At 54.8% G+C, this 18,926-nt stretch overlaps 2 protein-coding genes across 4 annotated transcripts in view; one reads left to right on the plus strand and one right to left on the minus strand.

Annotated features, from left to right (window-relative positions):
* ANKRD33 (ankyrin repeat domain 33) overlaps positions 1–15,780 on the minus strand; it is a 34,061-nt gene extending 18,281 nt beyond the window's left edge. Inside the window, exon 1 of the mRNA XM_027594744.2 lies at positions 15,722–15,780. The gene's annotated coding sequence lies outside the window, so the exon portion shown is untranslated. The remainder of the gene's footprint in view (positions 1–15,721) is intronic.
* FIGNL2 (fidgetin like 2) overlaps positions 1–18,926 on the plus strand; it is a 48,224-nt gene that overhangs the window by 2,403 nt on the left and 26,895 nt on the right. Inside the window, exons 2-3 of one of the 3 annotated variants that reach the window (XR_003520004.2) lie at positions 3,260–3,387; positions 4,596–5,150. The gene's annotated coding sequence lies outside the window, so the exon portion shown is untranslated. Of the gene's footprint in view, positions 1–3,259; positions 3,388–4,595; positions 5,151–15,613; positions 15,746–18,926 lie in introns of those variants that run through there. The other 2 variants (XM_027594730.2, XM_027594731.2) reach the window with 2 other exon arrangements.

An 18,926-nucleotide genomic window follows, 5' to 3' on the forward strand; every position in this document is an offset into this window, starting at 1 on the left:
AACTCTGACAGTCTGAGCCGCCTCCATACCCTGCAGGGTTAATTTCCTGCAGGACCTCAGGCCACCAGGAGCAGGGAGCAGTCCAAAGGGCAGGGGAAGAGCCCCATGAGCAGGTGGTTCAGTCCTGAAGATTTGCTGTAAAAATGGGAGGGGAACAGGTCTCTCCTAACATATTTCCTGGTGTTTCCTCTTCCCCTCCTTCAAACAGCCCCTGGCCCCGGGGGTGGAGCTGTGTTACAAGATGTCTCAATACAAATATGGAGGGCCCAGTCGTTGTCTGAGCGGCTCACTCCAGCCTCCCGGCCGTGGCTGTCTTCACACCTGCCAAACCCTCTTCATATGACCCTGCAACTATAGTGTGTATGAATGGGGAGCAGGGTGTGTACTTCCTGCTTAAGTCCCAGACACTGCCTGTGGCCCCCTCCAGGCCCTCGGGCCCAGCCCCCTCCCCCTGGGTACCCTCCTTGAGAACTTCCAGGCAGCCTGCTCAGCATCAGGCCAGGGGCCCAGGAGCTTGGAGAGACTGCATTCCTGGGGGAAGGGGAGAGGAGAGGAGGGCCGCACAGAGCCCCCCCTCCTCCCTTCCAGCACAGACCCCATGCTGCCCAGCCTGAAGCTCTCTCAAGCCTGCTGAAGATGACCAGTGTAATGCCGCCAAAGCCGCTGGCAAAGACCAGGCCAGGGACCTAGGGGCCTCTCTTGAGGATGAAACCATCTCTGCCTTGGAGCTCTTCTACTCCAGCATTGATTAGGGGCCCACGTGGGCACTGGGTAAGAGGTCTATGGAGCCAGGCCACCAGGCGCGGAGGGGGTGCAGGGCAGAGGACTAGGGCAGCCCTGGGCATAATTTAGCACCACACGCCTGCAGGGCAGCTCAATCTCCCAAGAATCTCTAGAGAGGGCTCAGGGACTTCCAGAGAGAAATCAGGCCCAGCAGAATGGAAATCAGGCAGCAGTTGCAGGAGATGAGAGTGTTGGGGAGGAGCCAAGGGGGGGCGGGGCTCCGCTGAAGCCAGGGATTCAGGTAGTCCCTCCAACCCAATCCACCCCCATCCCCCAACCTGGTTTCGGGAAGCTCTCCCAATGAATATTTAATAGCTCAGCGCTGGGCCTGATTGAATTTTAATGCGGGCGACCCAAGCCCGGAGCCCGAGTCCAGGCAATTAGTCAGGAGCCATTAACGCTGACGGAGCTGATTTATGGGCGGGACCAGGCCCTGTGCGGGGGAGCCCAAGCCGCCGGCGACCCCGGATTGGGCGGACGAAGTCTCCCGCGTCAGCCAATCCCTACGGCTGTCTCGGCCTGTTTTGCATCTTTTTTGCATAGCACTCCCAAGGGACAAACGTGGGCGGCGGCCCTAGAGTAAAACGGGGTGGGCTGGGAGGGGCTCCGGCTGAGACCTGCATGCGAGCTTGGCCCTCCTCTGGGCCCGACCCGGCATTTATGGCTAGGAAAATCTACGTTTTGCCCGTGGGATTCCATCGGACGTTCCAGCTATTCAGAGGGCCTCCCCACAAATCCTGGTAGAGCCCAGTTTGGGGGAAATTCCAAAGGAGGAGGAGAGGAGCAGAGACTAGGGCCCACCTGGGAACTGTGGACAAAGCTGCTGCGTCCCAGGACCTAGCAAAGGGCTCTACCTCTGCGGTTAATCCAGACGGGAGCTTTATTGAGCCCTCACTCACGGTGTGCCCGGTGTGCCCGGCACTTGGGATTCCATGCAAACCACAGCTCCCTCGGCTCCCCCACCTCCCCACTTCGCCTCTCAAAGGGGGTTCTGCACTGATGGGGCTGGGGGTTACAGGTTTCAGGGTGCTGCATTATGCCTCAGAGGGCTGGGAATGACTCCAAGGGGCTCTTGGAGGAGATGGCCCCCCTCCCCTCCCTGCCCCTCATCCCCCTGACCCGTGTGAATGCCCTGGGACTCAGCCTGGAGTGCTCTATTGAACTATGCCCGACCCCTTAAATCGTAGGTCAAGGATTTAGCTGGCCTGTCTGCTGCCACTCTGGCAGGTGGCCGCTTCCTCGCCAGCCCCCACCGCTCTCAGAGCTCTCCTCCACTAGAGATGTGGTGGAGAGCAGGCATCCTTCCCGTACTGGACAAGCATCCCCATAGGTCTAGGCCTTATCTGAGCTGGAGTGATCTTTATTGAGGTATGGGCAATAGAAGGGAGTGGATAGAGCTCTGGGCTGGGAGGCCAGCCCCTACAGGGAGGCTCCTGGAGGGGTTGGCAGGGAAAGGGGAGGCATTAGTCAAGGAAGGCTTCCTGGAAGAGGGAGGTCAGAGTAGAGACTGGAAGGAAGGGAGGGACAGGGTCAAAGAAAAGGAGAGGAAATCCTCTGCAGGGGAACGCCCTGTTGGAGGCAGGAGAAAGTGAAGTGTATGCTCAAAACTCTCCATACACATCAGCTATGGTTAGTACTGTAGCGGCAGCATTTCAGCCTGAGCGGCCTGCCTGGGCAGTTGAGGCAGGGTGTGAAGCGTTGATGAAAATTATTAGCACTACTTAATGAGCACCTACTATGTGCCAGCACTATGCTAAGCTCTTTAAATATATTGTTTCATTTAATCTTTATAGCAACCTAATGGGGTAAGTATGCTCAGACTTCCCATTTCACAGATGAGAACACTGAGGCTCAGAGAAAGGCAGTAATTTGCCCAAGATCACACAGCTAGTTGGTGGCAGCCTCCTGGTTTTGATTCACCACTCCATGCTGCTCACAGGCCCCTCAGACTCAGCTTACACTCTTCTTTTCACTCTCCAAATCTCCCCCTCCTCCCATGTGTCTTATCTCCCTTTACCAGCATCTTCCTGGTGTTAAGAATAGATTCTACTCATAATCTCTGCCAAAGGCTTGAAAAGCCATTCCATCTACTTTGTCACCCAGCCCTGAGTCCTTGGTGTCATCAATCAATTACAGTCTCAAGATCTGTTTCCTAAAAGTTTCTGAATTCTGTTCCCTCCTCTCCTGGGACCTCTGCTTGGTTCAGTCCAGGTGAGGTAAGACAGGAGCCTTATGGAGCCCTTTCTGTATGCCAGGCACCCTGCTAAGAGCTTTCCTGAGTGTTCTCTTAATTAATCCTCACCAGAAGCCTGAGAGTTTGTTCGATTGCTAGGGTTTGCATTTTACAGTTGGGGGTAGGGAAGGTCCAGGAAAGGTGGGGAGAGACCCTCAGCTGTACAGGGCTCTATATGATGGTGGGGCGGGGAGCACACTCCACCAGATCAAGCATAGCTTCAAAGTCTCTTGCTCTTTTCAGCTGTTCCTTGAAGCCCACAGTTTCCCAGGCTGGATCTGTGCCCTGACCTCTGAGTGCCTTTCCCTTCTTTTAACAAGAGGGACTGGGCTTCAAGTTACAGAAGACCCAACTTTAAAATGCCCTAAACGGTAAGGACAATTGTTTATTATGTTGCCAAACAAGAAGTCCCAAGGTGAGGCTGTTGATTAATTCAGTGACTCAACAGTGTTATCAAAAGCCTAGGTTCCTTCCTTCCTGTTTGTTTCTTCTTCCTTTCTTTCCTTCTTTTATCAATTTTATTTTATTTTATTTTTAAAGATTTTATTTATTCATTTGAGACACAGAGATACAGAGAGAGAGAGAGAGAGAGAGCATGAGCAGGGAGAGAGGCAGAGGGAGAAGGAGAAGCAGACTCCCCACCGAGCCAGGAGCCCGATGTGCGGCTCGATCCCAGGACCTCGGGATCAGGACCTGAGCCGAAGGCAGATGCTTAACCATCTGAGCCACCCAGGCACCCCTCTTTTATCATTTTAGTGAAATATAATTTACATGTGGTAGAATGCACACATTTTAAAAGTACAAGTTTGATGAGTTTTGCTGAGCAAATACCTGGTAGCCATCATTCCAATCAAGATATAGAACGCTGGCATCATGCTGGAAAGTTCTCTAGTGTCTGTATGTGGTCAATCCCTCTCTCATCCCCTGCTACAGGTAACCACTCTTCTGATTTCTACCCCCATAGATCAGTTTTGCATATTTAGACCTTCCTATGTATGGAACTGTATTGTATATATTCGTCTGTGTCTGGCTTTTTTGCTTCAGACAATGTTTCTGAAATTCACCCATTTTGTTGGTTGTATTAATAGTTGATTTTTGTTGCTGAAGTAGGATTCCATTTTGTGAGTATTCCACTATATTGCTTTCTCTTTTCTCTGCCATCCTTATCATGTTGGTTTTTGTCCTTGTACCCTGACTTATCTTAAAGTCACAAGATGGCTGCTGCAGTTCCAGACATCATATGCAGACAACAGCATTCAGGGGCCAAGAAAAAATTCTTTTCTCCTTCAGCCTCTGAAAAATCTTTCCAGAAGTCTCCCCACAAAAATCCCCTCGTGTGGCATGGGCCAGAATCATATTACATGTCCATCCTTAAACCAAACACTGGCAGAGGGAATGGAATTCCCACAGGTGTCTAAGACTAATCAAGATGGGATTGGGGAGGGGCTCAGCCTCCCCTGAAGAACAGGGCAGTTTGGTCCCTGAGCAAAATCAAGGTTCTGTTAGCAAGAAAGGAGGGCAATGGTTCTTGGTAAATAACTAATACTAACGGCTCCATCTGCTTCTTTCTTGTTAACAGAATTTGGATTTTGTTCAGGGATCCACCTTTCAAGGAATATAACCTCATGCCCACCCCAGGAGTAAATCCTACGTCAATGTACATCAATCGTGGTAATCCTGCCCCCTGACCAGGGGTTGGTTTGAACACGAAGACAGTGGAAGACTCTGACTGTGGCCACCTGATAGCCATTCTTCTCTCTCCTTCCTTAGGAATAAAGAGTCACATCTTATTTAGGATGACAAAGTACCCAGCTAAAAAAGGTCTCTAGCTTTTCTTGCAGCTAGATGTAGATATGTGGCCAACTTCTGACCAATAAGTTGTAAGCAGAAATGTTCTGCGGGAATCTGAGAAGGTTGCCTAAAGGAGCCGATGCTGCTGAGGAACAACCTTTCATCTTCTGCTTTTGCCCTTCTGGTCTACAATATGGATCTGATGACTGGAACTCCAGCAGCCCTTTTGAAACATGAGTCAAATCTGAGCATGAAATCACGTGAGATGGGTGACACCTGAGTTCCCGATGACACTGAAACTGTGGAGCCAGAACACTAGCACTGCTTATCTTCAGACTTCTTATATGAGAAAGAATAAACTTAAACCTTGTTCATTTTTTTAAAGATTTATTTATTTATTTATTTGAGAGAGAGAGAGAGAGAGAGAGAAGGTGGAGGGGCAGAGGTGGAGAAAGAATCTCAAGCAGACTCCCTGCTGAGCTTGGAGCCTGATGTGGAGCTCAATCCCATGACCATGAGATCATGACCTGAGCTGAAATCAAGAGTCAGACACTTGACTGAGCCACCCAGGTGCCCCAATTTTGATCTTGTTTAAATCACTTTGAGTTTTGCTAACATCTGCAACTGAACCTAATCCTAATACGGGCGGTAACAATTTCAGATCAATGAGACAAGAGGGGAGATCGTTTGGATGTCTCTGGGGAAGGTTTCTTTGCTCTTAAAAGGAGACATCTGAGAGAAATACTGGGGCCCACACGAGATGATCGGAACTGTACCAGCCATTCTGTGATTTGAAGGGCACCATCCAGGGACACAGCATCTATGCTGAAGGTGTTAGATGTGAAGATGGAGGGAACCTGGGTCCCTGAAGAAGGTGTTGAGTCTCTGAGTTAATCAACTCTGGAGCCACCATTTCTCATTATTCTGCAAAATTTCATATTTGATTAATTCTAAAATGCACATTTGGTCACATTTTTTTTTTTTAAGATTTTATTTATTTGACAGAGAGAGAGACAGCGAGAGAGGGAACACAAGCAGGGGGAGTGGGAGAGGGAGAAGCAGGCTTCCCGCGGAGCAGGGAGCCCGATGTGGGGCTCAATCCCAGGACCCTGGGATCACGACCTGAGCTGAAGGCAGTCGCTTAACCAACTGAGCCACCCAGGCGCCCCACATTTGGTCACATTTTAACATTTTGGAAATCATTATACATCTTATAATCAATAGCATTTTCTTCTGCTTTCGGTTAGACAGCAGTTGCACTTAGCTACCCTTCCTGCACAGGTGCAAATTTTGGTGACTTTCTTGGTGTCCTGATAGGACACTGACAACCCTATGATGTTTTCATCCATGAACGATGTGAAGCCTCTTTGAGTACTGCGTGATACCTAGAAACTTTCATTGGCTATCTGACAAGATCATCTGCCAGCAATAAATACTTCCAGAATGGATGCCAGTGGCTTAGGAGTGGATAGTAGATGTGGTAGTCAATCTGCAAAATGGCCCCCAAGGGTCGTCACCTCCCACTAGTCACACTCTCGTGTAGCCTCTCCCCATGGTTGTTCTGGGTGGGTCTTTATGACCAGTAGCATAAGGCAGAAATCATGTCATGTCTCTTCTGAGATTAGGTTATAAAAAGACTGTGACTTCTGTCTTGAATGTTTGATTGTGGTCTCTCTTGGGTCCTCTCTTGTCAGGGAGGCCCGCTGCCGTGTCATGAAGACAGGCAGCCTATAGAGACCTATATGATGGAGAACTGAGCTATCCAGCCAACACTCAGGTAGGAACTGAGGTCTGCCAATAGCCAGGTGAGTGAGCCTGGAGGTAGATTCTCCAGCCCCACGTGGCTGCAGGCCCCCGCCAACAGCTTGAGTGCTGGCTCAGGAGCGACCCTGAGCCAGAACATCCTGGCTAAACCACTCCCAGATTCCTGGCCCATAGACACTATCAGATGATAAATGTTTGTGGCTTTAAGCAGCTAAGGTTTGGGGTATTTTTTTTTTTTTAACACAGCAAGAGATAATTAATTCAGTAGAGTAGTTTTAAAGAAATGCTGTATCACCGATCCTTGTGACGGCCCAGATGAAGGGTCTATGTGGAGAAACACCGACACAGAGAGCTCAAACATGAAAAGCGATTCCGAGAATCAGTCTCGGAATGTGATAAATTTTAAAGAAAACCTTAACCAATTTATTTCACCTGTGTTTTCCTTGTCATGTATGTGAAAGAGTAATTTATTTTATTTTTTTTAAAGATTTTTATTTATTCATGAGAGACAGAGAGAGAGAGAGAGAGAGAAGCAGAGGGAGAAGCAGGCTCCCCGCAGAGCAGGGAACCCGATGCGGGACTCGATCCTAGGACTCTGGGATCATGACCTGAGCTGAAGGCAGACGCTTAACGACTGAGCCACCCAGGCGCCCCAAGAGTAATTTATTTAAAAAAAATACATAGTTCCAGGGAGCCTGGGTGGTTCAGTGGGTTAAGCATCTGCCTTCGGCTCAAGTCATGATCTCAGGGTCCTGGGATTGAGCCCCGCAACGCAAGGGGCTCCCTGCTCGGCGGGGAGTCTGCCTCTCCCTTTCCCTCTGCCCCTCCCCCGCTGGTGTTCTCTCTCTCAAATAAATAAATAAATAAAATCTTAAAAAAATATATAGTTCCATGGAAGTCTAAAAGAGTTTTCTACATAAATATAAAATAAAGTTTCAAAGTGATAAGAAATCCTGTGTTAGTTTAATTGGCAGGGTTTTTCCTTTCTAACCGTACATAAAGTAACAGTGCTTGTTAACATCAGTGGCATCTAAACTGGATGAGATATGATCATGCATTTTCCTTATTGTCTGAGCCATTGTGAGGGGAGTTGTCTGGTACTTGCCGCAGAGGATATGGATTTGGCAGAGTATAGGACTAGGGTTGAGGAGGGAGGGGGGGAAAGTGAAAACAAGCCTACAAGGGACAGCCGGAAGGGGGTGAGCCAGGGTTTGTGGCGAACTGCTCAAAAGTATATACAGGAGACCCATATTGTTTACTGTTTAAGTGTGTTAGTCCTAAACCTCCAATGGGTTAGGAAGAGCCTGGAATCCAGTGTCACCTGGCACCTAGCAATTGCAGGCGACATTGGAAATGTCTGCATTTCCCAAACAAAAATGAAGAAAAAGGATCTGACACGGGAGTTTTCCTCTATTTGACATTTGATTTGCCCTCAAAGGCCTTTACAGTTTTGCAGCTTTAGGGCTCATATAAGGGGAAATGGAAACATGCAAGAGGAATACTTCCTTCTGGCATCAATTGCCCCTCATCTTCCGGAGGTGTGGCCAATTGTTGGGCAAATGTCCGGGGTCCAAAATCTAGACTGGACATGAGATCTAGACTGGGTTGGGGATCCAGTTGGCATTAGAATGAAGCCTGAATCATGACCTTACACTTTAACAAATCAGCCACTTGTCTCATGAGCCTCTTCTCATCCTTCCTCAAGACAGCGCCATGAGGGAGTGGGCGTCTATCATCGACCCTCTTTACAGACGGGAAAGCTGAGGTCGGGTTGTTCAGTTCACGGGGTAAAAGGCAGATCCGAATTTGAACTCAGGCAATCTGACTCCAAAGCCAGTGATCATCTTAGCCACTGCATTATGGCATTTTAGATCTGTGGGGAATTTTGCAAGCACGGAAGTCCAAGCCACTGATTTTACAGTTGAGGAAGCAGGGACCTACAGAAAGAGCAGGACTTGCCCAAGATCCACAGGGAGGAGGTGGCGGCGCAGGCCTCAGCCCCCTTGTGGATCTGAGTTGGTAAAAGGAGGGGGCGGGGCTGTCGGCACAGAAGTACTGCCTCCCCACCCCGCCTCCAAAACAAAGTGGCCCTTCTTTCCATTTTGGGAAAGGGTACAACTTGTTGAGGGGGCTGAAGGGGAGGGGGCGTTCGGAAAACCACCGGCCTTCTTCATTCTCGGGATTCCCGAGGCAGCCATTGTCCTGGGGAAGGAATGTACATCCAGCAGCCCCGAGGGGGGCGGGGCCCCCTTTCCGGGCCCCAGACAAGCCTGCTTTGTGCTCTCCACCCAGGGCCCCTCCGGGGCCGTCACCAGCCAGGCCTTCTGAACATTTTTCAGGGCTTCCAGGCCAGGTCACTGAGGAATGAAGCTACTGGGCAAGGCATGGGCCTTTTGCCAGTCTGGGAGGGCTGCCTGGAGGAGGTGTGAGAGCACCGCCCAGAGGCCTGGGCTAGTTGCTTCCCGAAGTTAAAAATATGCATTCCCAGGGCGCCTGGGTGGCTCAGTCATTGAGCGTCTGCCTTTGGCTCCGGTCATGATCCCGGCGTCCTGGGATGGAGCCAGGCGTCAGGCTCTCTGCTCCACGGAAAGAGTGCTTCTCCCTCTCCCACTCCCCCCTGCTTGTGTTCCTGCTCTCTCTGTCAAACAAATAAATAAAATCTTAAAAAAAAAAAATGCATTCCCAGCCTCCCATTACTAGGAATTATCCTAACCAGACATGCACAAAGGTGGAAGTTACAAGTCGGTTCATCAAGCTTTTATTGATGAAAAAAAATCTGACAACAAAAGAAACTTGTTAAATTAATTCTTCCATGTCCACATGATGGAATATTAAGCTGTCATTAAAAATTATACGGTATGGGGACACCTGGCTGGCTCAGTTGGTGGAACGTGCCTCTCGGGGCTGTAAGGATGAGCTCCACCTTGGGTGGAGGGATTACTTAACATAAAATCTTAGGGGCACCTGGGTGGCTCAGTCAGTTAAGCGTCTGCCTTGGGCTCAGGTCTTGATCCCAGGGTCCTGGGATCAAGCCCCATGTTGGCTCCCTGCTCAGCAGAGAGTTTGCTTCTCCCTCTCCCTCTGCCACTCCCCCTGCTTGTGCTCTCTCTCTCTCTCTGTCAAATAAAATAAAATCTTAAAAAAAAAAAAGTAAAAAAAATAAAATCTTAAAAAAATTATGTGGGATAAATGCATTTATAGACAGGAACAGATATTCAAAATATTTGTCTATTGAGAAAAGCAGATTACAAAATAATGTAGAGATCTCTCTCTCTATATTGATATCTAGACTAATATCTGGACTACTCCAGAGCCTTACCAGTGCTTATCTCTGGGTTGTGGGATTAAGGTGATTTGATTTTTAAACAATTTTTGTTTTGTGCTTGTCCATATGTCCTAATTTTTGTATAAAGGTGTTTTACTTGTGTAAAAAGTGTGTGTGTGTGTGTGTGTGTGTGTGTGTGTGTGTGTGTGTGTGTGTGTACCGTGACTGTCCGCTGCTCTGGCCTGGAGGTCCCCCACCAGAGAAGTTTCTCCAGCATGGCTCCCGCCCTCGGAGGAGAGGCAGAGACAGCTGTTGAAGCATCAGACTGAGCCTGAGCACCAGACAGGCAACATGTGAGCCTAATGATAACAGAGACTGCTCACTTCGCACTGCACAAAGTGCTTGCACACAGAGTATCTTATTTGAATCCCCCCCACAGCCCTCTCAGGTCACACCATCCCGCTTTTACAGGTGAGGAAACAGTCTCCAGAAGGTTACGTGGCCCCCCGAGGGGCAGCCACAGGGAAGTGGGGAGCCGGGACTCAAAGCAAAGTCTCTGACCTTCCATCCCTTCACCCCACCGCCTCCCACTCCTGCCCACCACAGCATCTTGCATTTGTTCATGCACCTGTCTTTCTCCTCCACTGAGTGCCAGTTTGTCTAGGAGGCCCGGGGGTTTTATGCAAGTCTCTATTCCCAGGACTTAGCATACTGAGGCATCAGTTCATGCTATTGAATGAATGGATGGACATCCAAACCTGGAGAGCTGGTGAAGCAGGTCATCCACTGTCCTGTTCTTTGCAACCGGTGTCTTTTCATACTTGCATTCTCTATATTTATTTCCCTTTGGTTCTTGAATATTAGCAAAACCTTCTGGAAAATGGCGGACAGCAAGAGTTGTGGTGGGAACAGCTCTCCGTCTGGATCTGAACCAAAACTTGAAAAAGGCAGAAACATTCCCACTCCCCGCTGCACACACCAGGAACGGGAGGCAGCCAGGCTGGAGGCCAGCGGTACAGAGGAGTGGCCCTTGGTCAGTTCTCCTCCCTGCCTGGACGGGGGGGCGGAGGGGAGGTTTCTATCCAGGACCAATGCTTGGAAAGGATGGGGTTCCACACACGGAGCCACACTAAGCACACGCCATCCCAGAACCCAGACCCGGAGAGGTGGAGGGTTCAAGGGTGGGCTGTGGGCCAATCAGGGAAGGTGTCCTGGAGGAGAGAACTGGAAGGTTGGTTTAGGAATGGGAGGAGACCAGGGCAGAGGGGAGAAAAGCAGGCGACGTGCCTGGGCAGTTGGGCGCTGGATGATTTAAGTACAACCAGATGTGCTGGGAGTCTCCTGTCAGGCCCAGCCCCAGTGAGGGCAGAGTGGGGGTGGGGAGACCTCTGAGCCACTTGGATTTCCACTTCTCCATTCTGCCCTGGGTGTGTGAGCTTTAGGGAAAGGAGAAGCCCAGTGCGGTTCCAGAGGACCTGGCATGTGAAAAGTGAGGCGGTCAGGCTTGGATGTAGTCTTCTGCCTTTAGAGAGGGTACAGGAAGGGAAGGGCTCCTCTAGGGAGCCGGGTATTGGGCTCGAACACCTGGAACCTAGGAAAAAGGACTAGGAGAGCTCTGGGGTAGGAGCTCTCAGCTCTGCTGGGGGTGGGGGATAGCTAGGGAGGGCTTTACAGAGGAAGTCCTATCTGAGTTGGGTTCTGAAGGATGAATACGAGCTCCCAGGCAGAATAGGGGAAAAGGGGCGCCTGGGTGGCTCAGTTGGTTAAGCGACTGCCTTCGGCTCAGGTCATGATCCTGGAGTCCCGGGATCGAGTCCCACATCGGGCTCCCTGCTCAGCGGGGAGTCTGCTTCTCCCTCTGACCCTCTTCCCTCTCGTGCTCTCTATCTCTCATTCTCTCTCTCTAATAAATAAATAAAATCCTTAAAAAAAAAAAAAAAAAGAATAGGGGAAAAGATACTCCAGGGAGAGAAGGCTCAGTTGTTAACTGGTGTGGGTGCTTAGTGAGAGGTTCTGTGGGGCTGTACTGTAAAGCTACATGGGGGAGATGACATTTCATTTGGGGGGGTTGGCCCAAAGCCTGTGCTGCAGGGTGGGGGCCGATGGATGTGCTTCTGCTCACAGACCAAATGGTAGAGCCAGATGTGTGGTGAGGATTTAGAAGGTGGGCACCAGAGTCCCCAAGAGTTGGGCCCCTAAGGGGAAGGAGGGGACTGATGGCCAGCCCCGGCTCCTCCTCCCAAATCTTGCGTGGTCTGGCACAGAGCCAGGTCTGCCCAGAAGGACACTTTTTCTAGTTCTCACGGAGGCCCTTCAGAGCTGCTGCCTTGGGGCCCCAGGCTGGCTCAGGCGGTAGAGCATGCGACTCTCGATCTCAGGGTCGTGAATTCGAGCCCCCCATTGGGTGTAGAAATTACTAAAGAAAGAAAGAAAGAAAAAAAGCTGGTGGCTGTGTGTGTGTGGTGGTGGTGGGGGGGGTGTGGATTGGCCCCCGACAGCCTGTAGCTCACTGGGAAGGCGAAGGTGGTGTGAGCACATGGTCAGAGAGTGAGGGGCTTGAGCAGGGTTGGGGAGGCACTGGGAGCTGGGCCTTAGGGGCCAAAGAGCCAGCAAGAGAAGAGCAGGGGCCCCCATTTGTGGGGGGAGCAGCCCGAGCCCAGGCGAGTGGGCAGCAGCAGTGAGCTGGGTGTGGTGTCTCTGGGCTCACCCCAATCCCTCAGCCCCTGGACGCATTTCCTTCCTTTCCTGCTTCTTAATGACTCCTGAGCGGCCGATCCAGAGGACCACAAAGAGAGTTCTCCCCGCCCTTTCCTCTTCCTCTCTTCCTTTCCTTCTTCCCTTCCTCCCCCCCACCCCCATCCTTCCCCGGGGCCCTTTCCTTTCCTTCCTCCTCACCCCACCTGCTCCTCCCTCCCTCCCTCCCTCTGGGCCCTCCACATCTTCCCTTGACTCTCTCTTTTGAAACTCTTCACCCTGGTTCTCCCGGGCCAGCTGGGTGAGTTTTCTTCATGTTTTCAGAAAAGACTTGTTGCAAGTCTCTGGACCTGGAAGATCACACAGGCACACAGGCCCCTACGCCCCCGCACACACCCAAAACATAGCGCATGCCTCCCCTGGGAATGGGGTCGGGGGGGGGGGGGGATTCTCCACCTTGGATGTGATACAAGCAAAATGACTAGGAAAGAATGGGGGGCCCTCTGCAGAAGCCAAGCATTACTGCCATCATGCCCACTGTTATTATCCAATCCACTGCTGGGCCCTTGACCCACCCCTGAGCTGATCACAAGACCAGCCTGACTCCTGTCTGCAGCAGGGGGCTCTCAAGGCACAGATCCCTTGACTAGGGTCAGCCAGGAGAGGGTGAGCAGGGAATCCTCAGAGAACAGATCCCCAGTGCCCTGCCCAGGCAGGGCAGGGGGAGAGACATGATGAAGGGCCATTTCCTAGGATTGAGTATTTGTCAGCCCAGGAGGCTGGATGATGTATTAACAGGACTTTAATGAGCTCGGGAGGGGAGCCACACTTCATTGCCTGAGCACTGGTGCAGGATGGGGGGCAGAGAGTTGAAGAGGCCCGCCGCACCCCACCTGATAACTAACCCCCTTAACGGGACCCATGCTGGTTTGCCGATCAGAAATAACTCAGCACCTCCAAGATGTAGAGCCTTCCCTCCTGCTCCTGGGGGCCGGCGAAGGCCTTCTCATCATGCTGGCCTGTCCTATCTTACTGGGAAGGCCTTCCTGAGGTCTAACCTTGTCCTTCCTACCAGCACTGGAGGGTCCTGGGGGGTGAGAGAGAACTGGACCCTTGCTCCAGGGGAGCACATTATCAGTTCTTTCCTCCAGCCTCACTCCTGTCACCCACCCCCACCCTGGAGCCTGGCGGGGAATGGCCCCCAGGGACACCCATCCGCCATGCTCTGGCAATGCCAGGCTTGGCCTTCTGGAACGAGTCCTGCTGGTTGAGGTCACTTAGTTTCTGTGGACACTGGCTTCTCTCTTAGCTCTTGCCTCTGACCCTTGGGGAGCAGGACAGGTGGGGTGGAAAGAGTACAGTGGGTTCTAGATCCAGTTTTGCTGTGTGAGCCCAGGGATGTCACCTCTCTAGGCCTCAGATGTGCCCGCCATCAGTACGGAAATACCCAACAAGTTCCCTCTACCTCTGTTATCCTGGGATGGTCCCTTCAGCAAGGAGTATCTGCTCTCCAGGGTAGTGGCTGTGGATCTATCCTGCTTTTCTGGTTCTGAAGCCAGGGCTCCCTAGCATAGTGAGCCTGGACACATCTGTCCTTTGTGCCAGGGTGTGGCTCTGGGGGTGTGAAGTGGAGAAGAAGAGAGGATTCCGGGGGTGGAGAAGATCCTACTCTTGGTGAGTTTCGGAACCAGCTTGGGTGCTCGGCTTCCCTCTACAGGTGGGGCGCTCTGGGTACTCAAGTCTCCCGGAAATGTACCTGGACCCTCCGACCTAAGCTCAGCCCCATCTCCTACAACCTCCTTGGGCAAAGTGGGTTCTGCTATAGGCTGCTTGCCCTGTGGGCTTCCTTTCCCACTGGAATCATTGCCGGAGAGTCGAGCCTGGGTGTCTGATAGGATTCTGTCTACCCTTGGGCTGGGAGCTCCATGGGGACAGGGATGTGCCTTTGAGACTCCCTCAGGGGTCTCCAGCGTCCAGCGCAAAGCTTGGCACAGGGTCCGCGCTCAGTTGCACCGGTGCCCAATGCACCAATCAGTGGACGCCTTTGGATACCTCTCAGCAGACCACGGGTCTGGAATTCATCCTCCCTCTTCTCCTTCCACCATTCAGCCTGCTTGGCCCAATGTGAATATCGCCTTCTTGCGGGAAGCCCTTCAGCGAAGGCCCCCTTTTAGAACTCACACTCCACCTTCCGCTGTCCAAGGCCAGGGCTTCACCGTGGCCACACGCCTCTTGGAGTGGCATCAGTGGAGAGGTGGACTTGTCCGGCTATGTGTGTCCCACCCTCTGCATCCCAGGCTGCCCCGTGGTAGGAGCTCAGTGCCGGGGGGGGGGGGGGGGGGGGGGGGGGGGGGGGGAGGATGAGGGCATGAGTCAACAAGGCTTTGGCCAAGGGGCCTAGGCTGTACTGGGCGAGGGGGTCTAGGGCGGCAAGTAGACGGGGCGGGCCGGGGAGGGCCGACCGCGTTCCCCTTTGGCTGCCTTCCCCTTTGCCCTTCGACCCAGGAAGCCTCTCACACCCAGCGGACACGCTCGGAGGCCCCAATCAATCCCGGCCTCCCCCCTGGCCGGACGGCTCCCCCACCCTTACCGGCCTCCACCCCCACCCCAACTTCCCGCTCGACGGCCCGGGAGAGGCCCGGGCGCGCCGGAGAGTGGCGCAAGGACACTATCCACACCAAGGGTCATTTACTCTTTTCTCCCCCTCTGTGGCTAATTTATTTTAGAGCTAGGGGAGGGGGGGCGGGGCCAAGCCGGGAGGGTTGAGAGGAGGGGACGGGAGAGCCCAGGGGAGGTGGGGGCGGGGCGGGGGCGAGGTGGGGGAGGGCGGGGAAGGAGCCCGGGGTGGAGAGGGCCAGAGAAGGGGCGGGAGTTGGGGGGAAGGGAGGGGCAGTAGGGGAGGGAGGAGCAGGGAAAGGGGAGGGGAGCAAAGGCCTGCGAGGGAGGGCGCTGGGGGCGGGCGAGGGGAGGCGGGGGTGGGGGTGGGGGTCCTGCCTGCGGGGGGAGCCGGGGCGGCCCCTTGTCCGGCCACCCCCACTGCCCAGTCCCGCTCCCGGCCGCGGCGGCCGCAGCAGCCGCAGCAGTAGCGGCTCCAGGATGGTGAGCGCCGCTGCCCCCCAGCCCCGGCCTGTCGCCCCCGGCCCGCGCCCCGGCCCCGGGGCCGGACGCCCCCCCAGGCCGCGCACACTCACCTAGGACCCGGCCGGGATGCCGAGGTACGGGGGGGGCCGCGGGCCCGGGCGGGGGCAGGCACGGGAGCGCGCGGGCGGCCCGGGGTCAGGGGGTGGTGACCGTTCGGTCGGGGTGTCCGGAGCTTTGTCCGCGGACGCGGGGCAGTGCGAGGGCCGGAGAGGGCGGGGGCTGCGGGGCGCAGGGTTCCACTAGGCGGGGGTCGAAGGGCAAGGCCAGCCGGAGACCCGGGCGGGTGCGTGGGAGCCGAGGGTCACTTCCCGGGGGGAGGGGGACGGCAGACAAGGGGATCTGGTCTCCGCCGCCGACGGGCACCGTCTTCGCCGCCCGCTTTGGTACGCAGGTTGCCGCAATAGCGAGCAGCCGGCTCTGGGGGGAGCCTGCGGGATTGGGGGGTGGGGAGCCCGGGATCTGCGGGTTCGGGTCCCCGAAGGATCCTGTGTCCGGAGCCCGAGGGCCGGCCCGCAGGCCCCTCCCACTCCGTCAGGTCTTTGTCCAGCGGCCCCTGTGTGTGTGTGGGAGGGGGTGGGGACTGGGTTCCTGGCCCGGAGATTCCCCAGCATCGTGACGGGGCAGTGACAGGAGACTGAGGCCACTTCGGACCCTGCGCCCCTAACGCCCACCCCCTTCCTTTCTTCTCTTCTGGCCGGGGAGAGCGTAGCCCCATCTCAGAGTCAGGGGCGTTGCAAGAAGCTGCACTTACCTTCTCCCGTGGGCTACAGGCTACAAGGGAGACCCTCTGAGCTCCCCGCTCTCTAGAAAGCGCCCCCTTAAACTTGCCCACTCCCAGAGCCCTCTCGGTCTACGCAGAGATTCCCTTGCTAGGAACCCGCTCTGTCGAGGGTCCTCCGCAGAAGGGCGGGCGCACAGTAGGTGCTTAGCCCAGGTGGGCCCCCTTCCCCGGCGCCTGCGGTCCCCGAGCCGCTGTTGGGCGGAGGAGGCCTGGGAAGGGTCTGCGCGGGGAGAGAGCGAGGGGCCTGGAGCCTGCGCCCAGCGGCGGCCCGGAGCGCAGGGGTGGGTGGACGGGTGGGTGGGCTGTTAAAGGGACGGTCACTAAATCAGGATTAGGCCGTGGGGCTGTCAGGCTGCCTGGCCCTGTCTCCATGGATACCTAATTTGGAGGAGAATAGAGGACGGAAGAATGTTTGTGTTGTGGTCCGCAAGGGCTGCCGCGGCTGAGCGGGCTCTTGCCCCGGGCCAGGCAGCGGGGAGCCGGGCTCTGCTTCCAAGCCCGCTCTGGGCTTCTGCGGGGGGCACTTCTCGGTTCTCGGAGCCCAGAGCCTTCCCTGTGGAGTCTCTGGAGTGGGCCGGATGGTGCCACGGCCCAAAGCCCCCTGATCTGCACAGGGAGCCCCAGACCCGCCGGAATCCAGGCGGAACCTCCGGTGCACCCTCCTGGAAACGGCCGCGCTGAGGTTCCTCGGGGCCCCTCCCCGGACCCCCTGGCCGGGAGCAACCGCCGTCCTCCGCTCAGCCTTGGCCCGGAAGGACCCACTCTCCGGGCAGCTCGGGGCTGCGGCGCGGCCGGGACCCGGCGGCTGTGCGCGGACCCAACAGCGGCGGAGCGGCGGGCAGGGGGCGGGGCGCGACTTCCTGGGGTGGGCGAGAAAGGGGCGGGGCTTGCCGGCTGGCTGCGCTGGACGCGGTGACAGGCCTCGTAAATCCCCCTTTCCCATATTTAACACCGTTTCGTTTATTTCCACTTGAATCTATTGGTGTCCGCAGCAGCGACCCCAGCGAGGAGCGACCCTCGCCCTGGCTGTAATACCTTCTGGGGGGAAAGTCCTCCTGGGCCAAAGGGACCTTAGTTATGTAGGGCAGTGGACTTGCTGCTGGTGAGTCCCAGATAACCCGACATCCTTGGGGGGACCTCCATCTCCCCAGGAGAAGAAGTGGGGCCTGAGAGGCACGGGGAGGAGTTTGGCCTCTGAGGCCCTGCGGGATTCTCTGGCCCGTGGTCTAAGAGTGGACTGGGCTGAGGATCCCAAGGGTGGACAATTCCAGTACACAGACTGGAGGGGGGTAAGGGAGAGGGACCGGACCAGACCGGAATGTTTTGTTCCAAGAGCCCTTTCCTGCCTTCCTGCTGGTCATCCATGGCCACAGCTTTTTTAGGGAGCAAGGCTCCCTTCCCCTCCCCGGCCTGGGCTGCAGCTTTATTGCTGAGATCTCAGACTCTCCACGTAATTTCACGCCTCTCTGCCTTTGCTCTTGCTGTTCCCTCAGCCAAATGCCTTCCCCATTGTCCCTGTCTTCCCACCACCTCCTCATTCTTCAAGGCCCAACTCGAATGCCATACTGCCGTACTTCCTCGTGTAGCCTCCCCAGAGCCCCCAGCTCTCGCACTTGCTCCCGCCATGTTCTCCTAGACCTACCTGCACCTGTGCCTCCTTCAGCCTTTGTGGCTGAGTCCACACTAGGCTTTGCCTCCTGGAGCACAGGGATGGAGCCTCTACTTCCCCGCACCCTGCCCACCCTGGGCCCAGCACGGAGCTTGGCACCTTGTGCTTGCCCCAGGTTGTTGGCTGAAGACACGGGGTTTGGTAAGAGCAGCCTGCAAAGCATGGAATCTGGCCCCTTTCAGGCAAATAGCGCTGCACTCCTGGGTGGGTGGAGACCCCTGGGTGGGTCTCCTCCTCCTCCTCATTACTGACCCTCCCCCACCCCCCAAGTTGGGAAGGACTTTGCCCCTTCCTTTCCCCACAGACCAGCATTCTTTCCCTGCCATTATCATCCTGTTAAACAGAGAGGCCAGTCAGGATCCATATGGATCACATTAACAATTGCTTATTATCTGGGCCCCGACTGCCCCCACTCTCCAACCCCAGCTCCTACTGCTGCAGTTGTTGGACCCTTAGGAGCCCAGCCTCCTGGCCTCCCCCTCCCCCCACCATTGGTCATCCTGGGAGGGCAGGGGACAGGCTGGTCTCCCTCACCCTCCCTGTGCCTTCTAGCAGAACTTTGCTTCTCCTTGACTTGGCTGGCAGTTAATGACTCCTTTCCCCGATTTAATGAAAACCAGGTTCCCCGCAGAAGTGTGGCTCAGGGAGGTTCCAGAGCTGCAGCAAGGAGAGGTGGACCTAAGGTCTGGGTGCACCTGTGGTCCACAACACTGACAGCCCCCGCCTTCCAGTGGACCGAAGCTGTGGGCAGGGGCAAGCCATACTAGGCTGACCATGGGGTGTTCTGGTGTCTTCTGCCATCTCA

This window comes from Zalophus californianus, chromosome 9 (assembly GCF_009762305.2).
Source record: "Zalophus californianus isolate mZalCal1 chromosome 9, mZalCal1.pri.v2, whole genome shotgun sequence".
NCBI classification, from domain to species: domain Eukaryota; kingdom Metazoa; phylum Chordata; class Mammalia; order Carnivora; family Otariidae; genus Zalophus; species Zalophus californianus.